At 41.6% G+C, this 17,253-nt stretch overlaps 1 protein-coding gene across 6 annotated transcripts in view; it reads left to right on the forward strand.

The window, feature by feature from the left end:
- The window catches only part of OXR1 (oxidation resistance 1), a 4,227,902-nt gene that overhangs the window by 3,719,162 nt on the left and 491,487 nt on the right, over positions 1-17,253 (forward strand). The gene's annotated exons all lie outside the window — the stretch shown is intronic.

Genomic DNA, 17,253 nt, shown 5'->3' on the forward strand with positions numbered 1-17,253 from the left:
AATATCTCAATTGTCTGTGGACATCAAGTTTATGCAACATGTATTCCAACTGACTAGAATAATTACGGAAAAAAGTTGGAAGCTCAATAGTTGGCTCAGATTGGTCTCAGAGCACACTTTTGGCAAGAATGAAGGATTAGTCCTCAGTGAAACCCTGTCTGGATGAAATACCAAATACGGTGGTTTGACAGGGCTTGAAGCTCAGATACCCTGCATGCTGATGTAATAGCCACCAAGAAAATAGTCTTCCAGGATAGGAACTTCAATTGACAGGATGATGCAGGCTCAAAAGGAGGAAGAATAATGCTGGACAGTAGAAAATTTAGATTCCAGGGAGTAAAGGGCTGTCAAACAGGAGGCCTGAGATGAATGGTGCCCTTAAGGAAGGCCCGACATAATTTGTGCGACATTGTTTAGAACCCTCAGGTCTAAGATGAAAATTCGAGATGGCAGCCAATTGGACTCTAATTGTGGCAGTCACAGCACCTTCATGAAAAACCTTGGAGAGAAACTCCAGAATACTAGCAATAGGAGTCACATAGGGATCAGCGTTGTTTCGAGAAGCCCAAAGGGCAAAATGCTTCCATTTACTAGCATATAATTTTCTGGTAGAAGCTTTATGGAAAGATACAAGAATGTGTTGTACCTCCGAAGAAAAATCATGTGACCTGGCTAGGAAGGGAATTGGAGCAGCCAAGCTGTCAGTCTGAGGGAATGAAGGGAGGGGTGGAGGGTCCCTGACGAATGTGTCAGAAGGTCTGGAACTGGGTCCAGGATCCAAGGTTCCTCCAGCTGGTAGAGTCGGAGAAAGGGGAACCAAATCTGAAGAGGCCAAAGCAGAGCTATTAAGATTACCATCCTGCCGAGGGCTTTGGCTTTCTGTAAGAACTTTGGAATCAGGGAAATAGGAGGAAAGGCATACAGGAGTCCCGGGGGCCAATCGTGCACGAGCGAGTCCATTGGGCTGTCTCCCGGTGGGGGATTTAGGGCAAAGTAGTTTCTGCATTTGGCATTCATAGGGGATGCAAACAGGTCACAGCAAGTCTGGCCCCACCTGCGGAAAATCTTCTCTGCAACTTTGTTTTTGAGGGACAACTTGTGGGGTAACAGAATGGCTCTGCTCAATTTGTCCACTATTAGTTTGGTTTTCCCCACGATATGCGTTCCTATCAGAAAGCACCTGGTGGACACAGCCCACTGCCAAATTCTCAAGGCCTCTCGACACAGGGGGTAATAGGTTCATAGGTTCATAGATCAGTACTAAGCTAACTGCCCTTTGTGGGTCATTTTAAGCCTAGCCCATGTGAGAATCGAACCCTTCACATTGTGTATGTAAGGTAAACACCTTAACCATTATGCCAACCTCCCACCTAGATACTCCTTGTTTGTTGATGTACCAGACTACTGACATGTTGTCCGTTTGTATGGCAATCTTCCCTAGAGGCAGAGAGTCGTGAAAGTGCTGCAGTGCCAAAAGCACCGCTCTCAGCTCCAGGACATTGATGTGCAACTGTGACTCTGTCTCCGACCAGGTGCCTTGGGCAGTACTTCCCAGAAATAGCCCGCCCTATCAGGGAAGCGTCCGTGGTCACCATGGCCGACAGCGGGGGGAGAACAAATGGACGATCCATTGTAGCTGTTGACTGGTCAACCACCAGCTAAGATCCTTCTTGCAAGAGTCTGTAATCATGACTAAGGACGACATGGGAAGTTGTTGGTATGACCACTGGGTGAATAGTAACCATTGAAGAATCCTCATGTTCATCCATCCCAGTGGAACTACTATGATCGTAGCTGCCATGGTGCCTAGGAGTTTTAGAACTTGATGAGCAGGTACTTTTTTCCTGTGCAGAATGTCTGAGACCTGAGTTCGTAAAGAGGTTATTCTGTCCAGGTGTAGTCTTATTGTTGCGGTGGTAGTATCTAGTTCTGCTCTGATAAAGGAGATATGCTGCGATGGCGGCAACGCAGATTTTTCGAAATTGATAGTGATGCCTAGCTGAGAGCAGAGATTGTGAGTGTGATCCCTGGACAGAATTAGTTGATGCCTGGAAGCAGCGGTAAGGAGCCAGTCGTCCAGCTATGAAAACACTTGGAATCCTAGACGTCTCAAGTGATCCGTGTCCACTGCCATGCATTTAGTAAACACTCTGGGGGCTGTTGTGAGTCCAAAGGGCAGCGCTTGGAATTGGTAGTGACTGGCTCCAGCCAGAAACGCAGATGATCTTTGGACGGCCTGGCCATTTTGATGTGGTAGTATGCATGCTTGAGATCTACGGAGCACATCCAATCGCCCACTCCAAGGAATGGAAGGATAGACTGAAGCGTGACCATCCGGAACTACTTCTTTACAAATGTGTTGAGTCTGCTGAGATCCAAGATGGGACTCCAGTCCCCCGTCATCTTTGGGACTAAAAAGAATCTGGAGTAAGTTCCGGATACTAACTGGCCTGCTGGGGCTGGCTAGATGACGTTCTCTTTTCCTGCAGCCTCTGGATTTCTATGGCTGCTTGATCCCTGAGACTGGGTGAAACATCTGGGATTTTTGTGCTGACAGACGGGCTTCATAGAAATGGAATAACATATCCTCTGCTAACTATGTTTTGTACCCAAGAATCTGATGCAATTCCTAGCCAGGCATCCGGTTACAAAGCCAAGTGACTCCCGACTGTCTCCAGAGCAGGACAGTCAGGCCTCCTTTCAGGAGCACTGGTAGGGCTTGCGAAAAAACTGCTCCCTGTCGCCCTGATTCTGCGGATCCCCTCTGCCGCCAGGTCGGCATCTTCCATTATTGCCCCCCCTCCTCTGCCTCTGGAGGGGGGTTTACTACGTGTGTTCTGGAAAGCTCCTTTTGACTTTCAGAACCACATTTTCCCACCTTTCTGTCCTTTGGGGTATGGTCTAGTAGGGGTGGAAAAACGGACTCCTATGGCAGATATTCTTTCCCTCCTTCTCACACCTAGTGAGAGTCTCCTCGACTTTGGGCCCAAACAGGTAAGAGCCACGAAATGGGGTGTTGACAAAGGAAGACATGAAGGCTTCCGCAAAGGAACCTAAGCGCATCCAGGATTGTCTCCGCAGAGCTATCGCTGAACCTGCTGCTCGGCTCGATCCATCGGCTGCATAAGAAATGAGCCGCATGGACGAGTTCACAATGGAATTAAGGGTGTTAAACTGTGCCGTCACCTTCTCAGAGACAACTTCATCTGTGTTGCCCTTTAGAGCATCGCCAAGCTCTTTGAGGAGATCTCGTTGAAGACGGGTGAAATGGGTTAAATAGTTAAGCGAGCTCATGGCAAATGTCGCAGAACTAAAGATGCGTTTCCCGTTTCTGTCCATCGTCCTAGAGTCTCTATTAGGAGGATGGACAGAGGAAAAGGTTTCTGACATCTCTTTCTTGGTTGCCGCTGCCATCACCATGGTATCAACGGGGACTCCCTTAGTGAGAAACGTCTTGTCTTGGGGGGAGGTGATAAATTTGTTAGACCTCCGAGGGACCAGTTCCATAGAATCAGGAGACTCCCATGCCCTTCGAGCGACCAAATCCATCATTTTGTTGAAGGATAGAGTAACCCAGGAGGTGGAAGGTTGAGACCCAAAGGCCTTCAGGAGCACCGACTCATCCTCAGTAGGGCTAACGGACTGACAGTCACCCCTCTGCTTTAGGACTTCCAGGATATCCGCAAAGGAGATATCCTCCAAGGGGGACCGTGGGGACCCTTCTGATTCCTCTAAGTCTGTGTCTGATGTCAATGATTCCTGAGGGGAATCTATATGCTTCCTCTTGCATAATCTCTTTCTGGGAACCTCATCAGTGGGGGCTTCTGGTGAAGCCTCAGTAGAGCAGGGGTCACCCAATGAGGGTACCTGTGGCTCTGGGTCTCGATGCTTGACAGGAACCTGTGATGTAGAGACAGAACTCGGCACTTTAGGGGAGGAAGAGGAGGGACCTGATGATGTGTGTGTCTTAGACGACATAACCCTCCTCATGGCATCAAGACACCTTTGCTTTGACCCGAGGAAGCCGGCAACCTCTCCGGCGCCGAGACAGCGGGCTCCGAACCAGAGGACGGAGCCGAGGTCATCTGCGCCGAAGCCCCGAGAGGAAGGGTCGGAATCGAGTATAATCTACAATGAAGAACAGTAATTTTAAATGCATACTCTAGTAACAAAGAAAAAAAAAAAAAATAACAGGGAGTACAACAATAACGTAAAATAGAGGCTGAAGACTAAAATTGGCCCAAGCTCTCCGTAGACCTTGCGATCGGTTGCAGCGGCAAACTAGATCTGGGATAAGACGGCCTGGCTTTGAGCTATTCTCTCTTGGCTGAAGTAAAAAAAAGCCGACTCGAGCCGCCCAAAGCTCCGACTCGAACCATAATAATATAATTGAAACACTTCACATCACAACTTCACATTTCAGGAAATCCACCTTTGCCTATTCAGCTGCCAATATGCCTTTGCAACAGAAGATTAAAGCTCACTCTACCAGAATAGTTTCTAAATCGTCTGCCTTTTCTGCCAGACTTCCCATTGATAACATTTGTGCAGCAGCCACTTGATCAAAACCTCATACCTTTATCACTCATTACAAAGTTGACAGGGCCTCCTTTGGATCCATGGTCCTGAGAAATATACTCCCATGAGCCACCCGAGATTGATGGTGCTTGTGACACTACCCATCAGTAAAGAATGAACGGCAAGATTGAACAACTTCACATGAAGTTATGTACTTACCATAACGTTTCATGTGAGTTGTTCATCTCGCCTTCATTCTTGCATCCCTCCCTCTTACCCCCTCCTGGGCTGATAGATGACCGAGATGCTGGATCCTTCCTGGTTACTCAAACCTTTTCTTCCTTTTCTCTAGGAATGTAACAATGACATATGGTATTAGCATACACAGCAAACAAGATCTGAGGTAATTCACAGGTGCATCATGGGATAGGGACTTGGGCTCGAGCTATTTGACCTCGAGCTATGCAGTTGGCCGTATTGGAGGCGAGGGATAGGCTCTGAACCCATCAGTAAAGAATGAAGGCGAGATGAACAACTCACATGGAACGTTATGGTAAGTACATAACTTCTTTATTTCCAGCATCTTCATGTCATATTAACAAGAGCAGTTATGTCAACAACACTAAAAAAAATTATACAAAACTAGCTTCTCCGCTAGAAGTATTCAAATGAATATCTTATAATTAAACACAACCTCAGCATGACATTACAGAAATATAAAATTTTATTTTTGATTTCGTAGAATATCCTTTCCAGAATATCTCAGATAGAGACTTTTTTCTTGGCTTCATCCTCTTTGAAAAGAACAGGAAGAGTTCTAAAGTGTTCTTTCATCTTGGGAAATGGTGACTAGTGAGACACCTAGTCAGCTAGAGACCTATCCAACTCCAGGTGTTGAGGAATCCAGTCTTTCTAGTTCTTACAGTATTCTCATTGCTTCTTCCATGTCTGAAAAAGCTACTGACCCACCATGTAGAACATCCACAAAAGTAGAAGGATAAAGGGGGTTGGGGGCTGGTAAAGAGGGTTGGGGGTTGACAGTGGTTAAGGTGCTTACATTGCAGACACAGGGTACAGGGTTGATTTTCACCTTTGGAGAAGCATGGCAAGATGTAAAAAGGTCCTTGAAGTCATTAGCCTAGTGATCAACTATGGCACTATTTATCTCTGGCACAAGGTGTAAGGGGAGTGACTATAGGTAAATAATACAGCCTACTAAGATTCAAATCCAGGATATAGGAATCTAAATTTAAGTTTATGCTGCCTTCCTGTCCTTATTGCCAGCAGAAATTTTGCTCACATTTTTCTAGTTCGGGCACTGTAATCATCACATAGCACCCTAGTCATGCACATCTTAACTATTTTGCCTGGTAACCTCAAATCTCACCTGACTTTTAATTAAGATTAAATGTGGCAAATCTTAGCAGCACTGGTCTCATCATAATCCTTATTGCGACTGTCATAAAAGCCTTGTTGACCCTTTCAGTTAACATTTCTTGAGAGGAAATACTAGACCACTCTGCAAGGACTTTTATATACATCGAAGTCACTCCCTTCTTGATCTGGGATTCCCTTGAAATGAAAATTTTTGTTGCCCTGCACTCACTCTACCAAATCCTGTATATTTAACTGCATAGCTTCAGTAGTCATTTCATTAGTGTTTACCCTGTTCATCGTATCTACATTTTAGTTGCTAGTTTTTTCATTGTCCTTTAACATTATTTTTGTCTGATTATTTAGCCAAATGTCTGCTTTCACACAGTTTCACCATAATAAGCTGAATTTTTTTGGTCTCAGAATCCACACTGTCTTAAGGAGGCTTGAGTCCCTGTTGTCATGTTCATTATGAGCAGCCCCTTTGGAGAAAGTGGAACAGACGTATTTCTTCTCTCTGTATTTCTTGGAAGTCAGTATAGATACAGTCATGAACATTTCTAGCAACTAATCAACACTGCTTATGAATGGAGATTCAAGTCTTGTTCTTTTTTTTTTCTCTAAGTTGGGGAAGACAGGGTAGAGTAAACATGCAAGCTACACAGATGGCATCTCAGTTTGAAGTCCCCATTTTTATAGTTTATAACAGATTGTTGCATTGCTTTGAGAAATGGTTGTTTTTATAGTTACTCCAAAGATTACTAGTGTTTCTGTGTTCTGAATTTACATTTTAAGTTGATGCTTTTGAGGCTGCCATCCCATAGCAGTAATTATAGAAGAGGCTTGTCATGACATAGTTTGCCTTTAAGGATGCAGTTTGCTGGTTGTGAATCTCAAAGATAAATGCAGTCAGAGATGTGATGAGAGATTTATACTTCCAATGATTTTGTTTTACATGTAATATAAAAATATTGTTACAATAATCCCTTTTAAGAGTTTTTTTTAAATAATGGATGGAAGAAATAATTAATTACAAACTAATAGCCATTGAATGCAGATATTAAACTATATTATATAATAAGTTTGGCTTTTGATTCAGGACATGTAAATCTGACTGTCATGAATGAAGACTGTTAGTTGAGCTTAACATGTAAAGAATGTTAGCTGGTTATGTCAGATTTACGATCATTGTTAAGTGACTATACACGAGAGCCTTTTTTTTAACTTTACACTGTATTCGTAAAGATAAACGATAGTTAAATCTTGTTGAAATTCCAAGGTAAGTTGGTCAGCTTAAAGTCTTGACAATCAGGTGAAATTAATAGAAGATGGAAGCATATGGGAAGGTTGAACAAACATCTGTGGCAGTATAAATATTTAATTGTATGATTGTTAGAGATGGAAACAATACTTAATGGCGTAAGTACAAAGTAATATTGGGAGTCAGTAGCATATTTGTAAGTGATAGAACACTTATAAAATGGTCAAGGAAAATGTTTGCAAGAAATATGGAGAGCAGTATATATAAACATAATCAAAGGTTAAATGAACCCCAGTGTATGAAGGAATGGTTACCTTGTAAGTATTTATTATTATGGATCAGACTCTCATCCACATAAAACAAAGTTCATCCCTGTCCGTTTTTGAGCACAACTTAGATCTGTGGGTGGGAAACAGAAAAGGACTGCCCCCTGTACTACATGGACAGATGCAACATCTAAATGGTTTATCCCATATATTATGTAAAAATTATAGCTAAACTCAAACTAGGCATAAATCCCTACGTCACAAGATGGGTTGCCAACTGGCTCACTGACAGAACCCACACTGTAAAAGTTGCAGACTCCAAATCTGTCCTCAAACCAGTGACAAGTGGAGTACCACAGGGTTCCGTCCTGGGACCGCTCCTGTTTGGTATCTACTTCTCTGAAGTACAGGCTAACACAGAAGTCCTCTGGCTAACGAAGTTCGCAGATGACTGCAAACTAAGAGCCATAGTCAAGACCCCAAATGATGTGAACATCCTACAGAATGCCTCTCTGAGACAGATGCCTGGTGTCAGAGCCATGGCCTCAAGCTCAATGCCAAAAAGTGCAGTGTCATCCCCTTTGGTAAAAACTCTGTACCCATGAGCTACCACATAGGCAGAAATCTGCTTAACACCAAATGCGTGATGAGACCTTGGGACCCAGGTGGACAGTAGTCTCTCCTTTGATAGTCACATTGCCACAGTAGTCAGGAAGTCCTTCTACGTGGCACACCTCATAAAAGGGTTCTGATCCAGGAAAAAAGAGGTAATCGTTCCCGTCTACTCGACACTCATTAGACTCATTGTAGAGTACAATGCCCATTTTGGAATGTACCTCACAAGACATCAGCAGCAGCTGGAAAGGCCACAGAAGTACCTCACAAAGAGGATTACTGGACTCAAACAAATGCCCTACACTGACAGTTTCAAAATCTCCAGCTTTACTCCGTAGCATATCGCCTACTCCAAGGTGATCTCTGCCTAACATATAAAGCTGTGTCAAACCCAGAGCTGTTGGACATGCTACACCTAAAGAAATCCCAATCCCTCCGAGCTGCACGCTCTAGGGACCTAAACCTTGTCACCACAATAAACAGGACATGCTGGAGGGATAGATTCCTATCCCAGAGACTTCCCATACTCTGGAACAGGCTACCCATCTATGTCAAACAAAGTTCTTCATTAGCGCTCTTCAAGAAAAATCTTGATGAGTAGATGGGAAATAGAAAATACACCCCGGGGATCACTTCTGTGTCTCTGCTCGACAGTGCACAGGAAAATAACTTTCTTGGGTGGCATAAGCCAGGGAACCTTGTTGGCTAGGCTTACGTAGGCCCTTTGGCCAATAGCCTAGTACACCTACCTATGAACCATGTATGGGTCCCTTCAAATCATCTATGCTGTGATCCCAGTTATTTTTATTAGGGGTAGTATATAATTATCAACCAATTATAACCAAATTATAACCAAATGGGATAGGTTATTTTGAGCCCAAAAAGAGAAATCGTCTAGGCTTAAAATGGGCAGCTAGCCTAGTATTTACCAATGAACCCATGGTATTGATAGATGGTCTGGTTGGTAGGATTAAGGATCACCAGCATGATAATAATTGATGAAGACAGTTTGTCTTGATGTTCATCATTAGATCACTGCTGCAGTAGCTTAAGCTGTATGCGATGTCCTGCCAAGGATCAGACCAGCCAGCTTCCAAAGGTTTAGGGCACCTTCCTCACACACCTGCCACTGCCTTGTATGAAGCAGGATTAAGTCAGTGACTAGGTTTCTAAAAGTTCAGGACTTTCTTGCTGATGAAGGGTATGATATTTTGCAGGCTTTGGGTGATCAACCATCTGTTTGTATATCTATAAGACTGTGCAGATAAGTACCTCACTGGGGAGTACCTCCCTCATCATCGTTTGTAAAGAAAAAAATGTTTCTTTTAATAAAAAAAAAATGTTTGAGGCACTGTCTGGGATTTGTTTGAGACATTTTCTGGGATTTCTAATGGATTTCAATAGAAGTTTTAACTGTGAAAGGGCTAGCCACTTGTATGTGGGATCATTGGGTCTAGATGACTGTTAGCTGTTGATGTGATACAATGACCTCATATGCAGAAATGGGGAAAAAAGGGGTTTATGGGTGGATGGATCAATAAAACTTTTACCTAAAACTGGTATTTTGACTTCTGGTTCCCTGAGGGCAGTTCTTGAGAATATTTTTTTGTGAAAAAACAGTGAACTTTTACTTCAGATTTTATTTTTAGGGGCTTGGAATTGTTTTTGGGGACTGTCATTTAAATATTTTACCACAAAATCTTAAATTGCTTTTAGTATTCTTTACTGACTCTGCTAACAACTTGTCAGGCATGTTTTTTGTGATGACAGCTAGGCCTGGGTCCGTGTGGGAATTCCTTTATTTTAATTATTTGTGAGGAAACATTTGCTGCTTTTGCATAGCAGTGTTGAGGAGCTCTGGCTAGTGTGTTCAGTGGTTGTCAGTTAAAAAAAAAAAAAAAGTACTTCAAAGTAATTTGTCAGCCAGGAAGTAACCCTGATTCTCTTCTTGGCTCTGCTATGTGCTGATGAGACTTATTTTGTTGCAAGAATGTGGACCTGGGTTCCAGTAACACTATTGATCCATCGCCAAACCACAAGAAGAAAAAAGTTATCCAAGATGCTTTGTTCTTCACTCTGGCTTTCTCTTTGTCTCATCTACAGATGGTTAGATCTGCTGCCGCCATTCGTGTTCCATGAACTACTCATTTTTGTCAAAGTCCCTCTACTGTTGTTCCTCAGGAATCCAGTAGGGACCAAGAAGCAGGCACATCCAGTGCAGCTGTTCTCCTGTTGTTTTGGGGTAGGAGAGAACACCATTGCCAACTTTCGGGAAGGGACTCTGGGATGCTGTTTCACAAAGTCACCCTGAGGAGCTTTGTTCACAAGGAAGAAAGCACCCATTAAGTTGCTGTTTTTCTGGGATGTCTGACAGAAAAAAGGAAACCGTAAATGAGACATTTTCCTCTTTTAAAGCAGCATGTTCATTCTGATGCCTCACAAGTGGTCTCTCAGTCGGTCAGTGATGGAGGAAATTTCCTGTCATTGGGGCCAACTGTGCTGTTATCTCTGTGCATCTCCCCACAACAACAAGTATAGCAGGTACTTTGCCCTGATCCCCCCTCAGGAGGAGTCATTGAGAGATGCTCTAGTCCATGTTTGGCCCTCCTGTCTCCTTTACACCAATTCCCCCTATACCTTTGATTCCAAAATTCTTACAGAATGCCAGTCAGTTGAAGGTGTCGATCATCCTCATTGCCCTTTTTTGGCCTCACCAGGTTTGGTTCCTCTTCCATTGTCTCATCTTTATTATCCTGCCTGGGTACTGGATCCCCACATCTAGACCTTCTGTCTCATCCTATGCAGATGAATCACCAAGTATCCCAGCCTTCAAACTAACCTCATGGTTTCTCCAGTTTCATTAATAGCCAGACAACTCAGGCATTCTTCCCCAGTACGTGCCATACTGTTATCCTCACAAACTCCACGAAAAGGATTTACAGGAGTAAATGGAAAATATTTTCATTTTGGGCTCTGAGAAACAAGACTGACCCTTTTATTGCCCCTGTCTTGGCTGTACTAGACTTTCTATTTTTTCTCCTTAATGAAGGGGCTATTTTTTCCACCATCAAAGTACAATTGGCAGCCATATCGAATTTTCTTTCAGGAGATCACTTGCTTTCAAATTATAAGGTTTTCTTAAAAGGCACCATCCTGCTTATAACTCTAGTAAAGGACCCTTCACCTCCCTGGGATTTAACAGTGGTACTGCAAGGTTTGACTCAAACATCTTTTGAACCTTCAGAAAAAACAGATTTGAAGTATCTTTCTTGGAAAACGGTCCTTTTAGTGGCTGTTACTTCTGTTAAAAGAGTTTCTGAACTTCAGGTGCTTTCATCTATACTCCTTGCATTGTTTTTCATAAAGTTAGGGTTACTTTACGAACCAACCCTTCTTTTTTTTCTTCTTCTTAAATACCTAAAGTGGCTTGTGAATCTAATATTAACCAAATCATTCATTTACCCTAGATTTTTCAAACAAAGGAGAATACAGGTGACCACATCTGGATGTGCATAGACAATTGCGTTTCTATCAAAAAATTCAGAAAAACATACCAGCTGTTCATCTCCTTTTCACCAAGTCAGCTGGGTTCTCCAATTTCTAAAGTTACATTGGCCAAATGGATAACTAACTACATTTCCTGGATTTATTCCCAACAGGGCCATTCTCTACCAAGAATGTCTAAACTCCATTCAACTAGATCCATGGCCATTTCATCTGCTTTTTGGTCAAGAACTTCTATCCATGATATTTGTGCAGCAGCCACATGGTCCAGTGCTCATGCCTTTGTTACTCATTACCAATTGGACCTAATTTCCAGAAGTAGAGCTGCCTTTGGTTTAGTGGTTCTCCGGAATATACTCCCATCAGGGCCACCCAAGATTTACATAGCTGGGGACTCTCCTATTCATTGAGGAAGAATGAAAAGGGCAACCTCAGATTTAAAAGTTATGTGCTCACCATAACTAGGCATCTGTGTTGTTTATTTTCACTCGTCCTCAACTTTCCCCCTTCCTGTCATCTTTTGGAGTGACCTGATGGTTCTTTTGTTGGGACCTGTAGTTTCAGGTTTGAGCCCTACTCTTAATTTCTGTTTTCTTCTTTTATTACTTAGTGAAAGCTTTGTGGCAGCAAACTCATTCTGAGGTGTTGGGGATGGACTAGGGCATTATGGATAGAGGGAGGAGCTCATGAGTTGGATTCAAAATCTGTATTATGCAGCCAAGTTGATCTGAGGATCTGATCCATAACTCATTCATTGAGGAAGAATGAAAATGGACAACACAGATGACTAGTTATGGTGAGTGAGTACATAACTTAATTTTCTCACCACTGAAGCTGCATTACTCTAGACATGTTTCCACAGCTGTCCTCTTCCCTTAGGGAATCCATTGTTAGTCTCATACCAATATAGGTACTGACCTGCAATGATGCAGGTGTCCCATATTACAGTTGATATGCACCTTCACTAGTTTTTCTCTGATGTTTGAAGGCATCAAACTCTTGACTGTATTTTCTGAGTAAATCCCTTAAACATTTCAAAGATCTGGTTGATAAATGGGCTGAAATTCATTGCTGTGGGAATGGGGAATCTGCCTTCCCTAGATGTATGAAATTAGTAATATGTTTTATCTACAGTTTTTGCTGACTTACTCTATTTGCATGGATAGTACAAGTCTGTCTGTTTACACTCCCTCCCTGGACACGCATAGGACGCAGTTTGTCATGTTACTATCATCAGCGAGCCTAGTCAGCTGCGCAGTAACACTTTTGTATATAATAAAGAGCCAAGTGGCTCAATGACTGAATCTGTACAATGGGAATTGGTAGTACATCCTGCATCGACTAAGTAATTAGTAGGTCTTTCAGGGCTCTGTCCTGGGAATATTCTTCTTTTGCATCCACTTCGCTGTTATGAAAGGCCTTTGGCTGACCATGTTTGCTGATGACTGCAAATTGGATGCTATTGTTAACATCCCTGCTGATACTCCTTCAAGGGTACTGCCCAAGTGTTCAGACTCACTGCTAAAAAGAATGGAGTGTAGTCCTTTTGGGGGGAAAAGAATGTCCTTGTCCCCGCTTAAAAAACAACATGGTCATTAGAGTTCTACGTTCCTCACTTTTGGCAATACCATTTACAAAATGATGAAATACTTTCAATGGAAAGATATCCAGCAGGAAAATGATTGTCTGTGGGACCTGGGTATTCAAGCTCCTATGCAGAGGAGGAAAAATGTCCACGAATAAACTACCCTTGGGAAGCCAAGAATAAATGGATGACCAGGTAGGCTGCCTTAATAAAGGTACGGTGGGATGTCAATGAAGAAGCTGGGCTACCGGTAAAGCCTTGAGAAGCCTCTTGGCAACTTGTTACTTACAGATACACACCAAAATCTCTCTACTTAGACACGCACACGGTCATTTTCTTCATAGACAGTCCCCATAATCAGTTACTACCACTTTATTGACTGCATATTTGATTGAGTTAAAAACAGGTAAAGTATTTCACAAAAATGCACATTACTTGTAACTTGAAAAATGAAACAGTGTCAGTCACCTTCATCCACAGATAGACAACTTTATTGACTGTATACACTTAAGATATCAATGTCATAAAATGATAATAATAATACCTGACCACAATAACTTATTTACCCCCCCACTACACACAAACAGCAGGAAGTTGTATGACTGCCACTGTACACTGCAGAACTCTGAGTGCGCCAAATTAATTAATACACAAATAACTGCTACATATGAGTTTATCCTTTCAGCTCACTGCTGTCAGAATACAGTCAAAAGGCCACTGCATCCCCCTCCCCACATTCCTCTCATCCTAAGATTCAAGAATAAAAAGTTGAAAATGATGTACAAAGGACCAAAACTGGGAACAGCTATAAGCTTTATGTAAAACAGAAACTTGGTAGAATAAAAGCCTTTGCATTATCATGCTGTTTTGAAGGCTAAGTCAAGTCTCTGAAATTCAAATGTGTGTCATTATAACTTATGCTGCAGTCCTCATTAATTTGCCCGAAAAAAAAAGTATAAGCTTTAACAAAATAACAGACAAAATTCTGCAAAATCTGGGCAGTTTTGAGCATTTGCACCCACCACACACACACACGCACACACACACACACACACACACACACACACACACGCACACACACATATGGCCATCAGTTACAGCCACTTGTATGACTGCGACTGTATCCATTGGATGAGTTCTGAGTAACTGCCACACACAAAATTATCCTGACAGCACACTGCCATCAGAATACAGAGTCCAACCCACTACAAGTTTCCACTCCAGACTCCCACCTGTACCGCTCTACCTCCTAGCTCAAGAATCGGAGAGAAAGATAAAAGTAATTGTGGACTGACTACTAATATTAGGGAAAAGCCACTGCCTTTATAAATTTAAAAACTCACTAAAATACAGGCATTGCATTAGCATACATTTTGAATGCTAGTAAATCTGAAACTCAAATATTTGTCTTCATTGATTTGCCAAAATAAGCAAAAAAAAAAAACTTTATAAAGAAAAGACAACAATAAGAGACAATATCAGACGTTTTGAAAGATCAGGGACATCTGAAAATGTCTGCTTCAAAGAAAGAAGAAATCTCTGTGGTATTCCTTAAGTCTCAAACAGCCACTAAACAGGTGTAGTGGGTCCAGAACAAAACAGTACAAGAAGCTTCTGTGTGTGAAGTTTTTCAATTCCTGAATGTCTAGTTAATCACTATATATTAAAAAGCAGAAAAAATTAGAAAATAGTAGTAGAAGTAGCAAACTTAAAATGTCCTAAATCAAAAAAATAAAAACTTATTTTGAAATATTCTTAATATTATGCAGAATTATTAACTCTATTAGGCATTTAGAAGTAATCCAAGCAGGGCAGACAGTCTGTTTCCAGTTGAAAATCCTTTATTAAGCACACAGACAAGCGAACCAAACAAAACAAAAATAAATAGTGATGGTTTCATCCCAAACTTTGACTAATGTACCTGTTTTCAGCTACGGGAGTGGTTTATTTGGTTGTAAAACAAAGTGTAATGGTATACATGTTAACAAATTCAAATCCCTTCCTCCATCCTCATCAGTGTGATATTCGAGCTGGTACTGCCCTACTTGCTAAATGTCCTAATAATTTAAACCTTATATACTTTAAATAAAATTACTAATGATGTGGTACTTCTTATTAAACAGATAATTATTAAACAAAGTCTGTGAATTTGTCAAAAATATTATAATACATGGTTGGAGATGTTTAAACATTAGACCATTTTGCAATCAAAAAAGTATATTTTGGCATCCAGAAAAAAATATGTTGTCCATAACATTATCTGTTTCCATAAATTATTGTTAACAAAGATCGCTTTCATCCCTCTAGACTTCAGGTCTGTGTACAAGAACCCTAAAAATATATATCTAAAAAAATCTTACTAAAACTAACCAATATGCATATTAAAAGCATTAAACAAAAATTAAAACAATTAATACAACCTTGTATGTACATTTAATGAGGAAGTTAAACCAGGAAAAGTACATCAACTTAGTGCTGGCCAGTGTGGGACAGTAAAACATAGTGTCCTTATAAAGGTAGTAAAGACTCCATATAAAATATGACTAAAATCCTTACTTAAATAAGGATAGTGGAAAAATAAAATAAAATTAATCCTGTAAACAATACGGTAAGTTTCTAAGTTCCAGTGCACTTTTAAGTGAACAGTAGTAATTTAGTCCAGACTTTCTGAAAGAGTTCAGCATCAAATGCCGTACGAGTTCACATTTGTCTAGTTCAGCTTTAATTGCCATATGAGTTCCACGTTTTTCTAGTACAGTCAGAATATCACCTTCAACATCACCCATATCCACTATATCCATGTCCACTGTCTATATATGTATATATATATGTGTGTGTGTGTGTGTGTGTGTATTTATATATATATATATATATATATATATATATATATATATATATATATAAATATAAAATATACGTCTTATTTGCAGTGGTGATGGACAGGTTGACAGATGAGATCAGACAGGAAGCCCCATGGACTATGATGTTTGCAGATGACATTGTGATATGTAGTGAGAGTAGGGACCAGGTTGAGGAGACCCTGGAGAGGTGGAGATATGCTTGAGAGGAGAGGAATGAAGGTCAGCAGGGCTAAAACAGAATGTGTGTGTAAATGTGAGGGAGGGTAGAGGAATGGTGAGGATGCAGGGAGTAGAGTTGGTAAAGGTGGAGTTTAAGTACTTGGGATCAACAGTTCATAGTAATGGTGAGTGTGGAAGAGAGGTGAAGAAGAGAGTACAGGCAGGGTGAAATGGGTGGAGAAGAGTGTCAGGAGTGATTTGTGACAGACTGGTACCAGTAAGAGTGAAAGGGAAGATTTACAAGAGGGTAGTGAGACCAGCTATGTTATATGAGTTGGAGACGGCATTGATGAAAAGGCAGGAGTCAGAGCCGGATGTGGCAGAGTTAAAGATGTTAAGATTTGCACTGGGTGTGACTAGTATAGACAGGATTAGGAATCAGTATATTAGAGGGTCAGCTCAGGTTGAACAGTTTGGAGACAAAGCAAGAGAGGCGAGATTGCGTTGGTTTGGACATGTGCTGAGGAGGGATGCTGGGTATATTGGAAAAAGGATGCTAAGGATGGAGCTACCAGGTAAGAGGAAGGCCTAAGATAAGGTTTATGGATGTGGTGATAGAGGACATGCAGGCGGTTGGTGTGAAAGAGCATGATGCAGAGGACAGGAAGAAATGGAAACAGATGATCCGCTGTGGCGACCCGTAACGGGAACAGCTGAAAGAAGATGATGGTGATGTACACACACACACACACACACACACACACACACACACACACACACACACACACACACACACAATTGGCTTTAATCAGATAAGAGTTTCCTGCAACTATGGGCCAGTTTTTTTTTAATAACATTTTTGATACTGTGATACTAAAAATCTCTACTTCCCATACATACAATGCATCTCATGCATGCAATACATCCATACATAAAATGCACACGCACACGCACACACACACACACAAAGATTTACTTAGTACTTGACCTTTGTACACTGTGGCATTTGCAAGCTAAGTGCATGTTTAAAACAAGGGGAAAAAAAGCTGGCTCCTGTACTTGTTTCCCTGCAGTCCTGCATTCATTTCTTCTTTTACTTTCAGTCTCAGC

The sequence above is a fragment of the Protopterus annectens genome, chromosome 3.part0, assembly GCF_019279795.1.
Source record: "Protopterus annectens isolate FY-2018-M chromosome 3.part0, PAN1.0, whole genome shotgun sequence".
Lineage (NCBI taxonomy): Eukaryota > Metazoa > Chordata > Ceratodontiformes > Protopteridae > Protopterus > Protopterus annectens.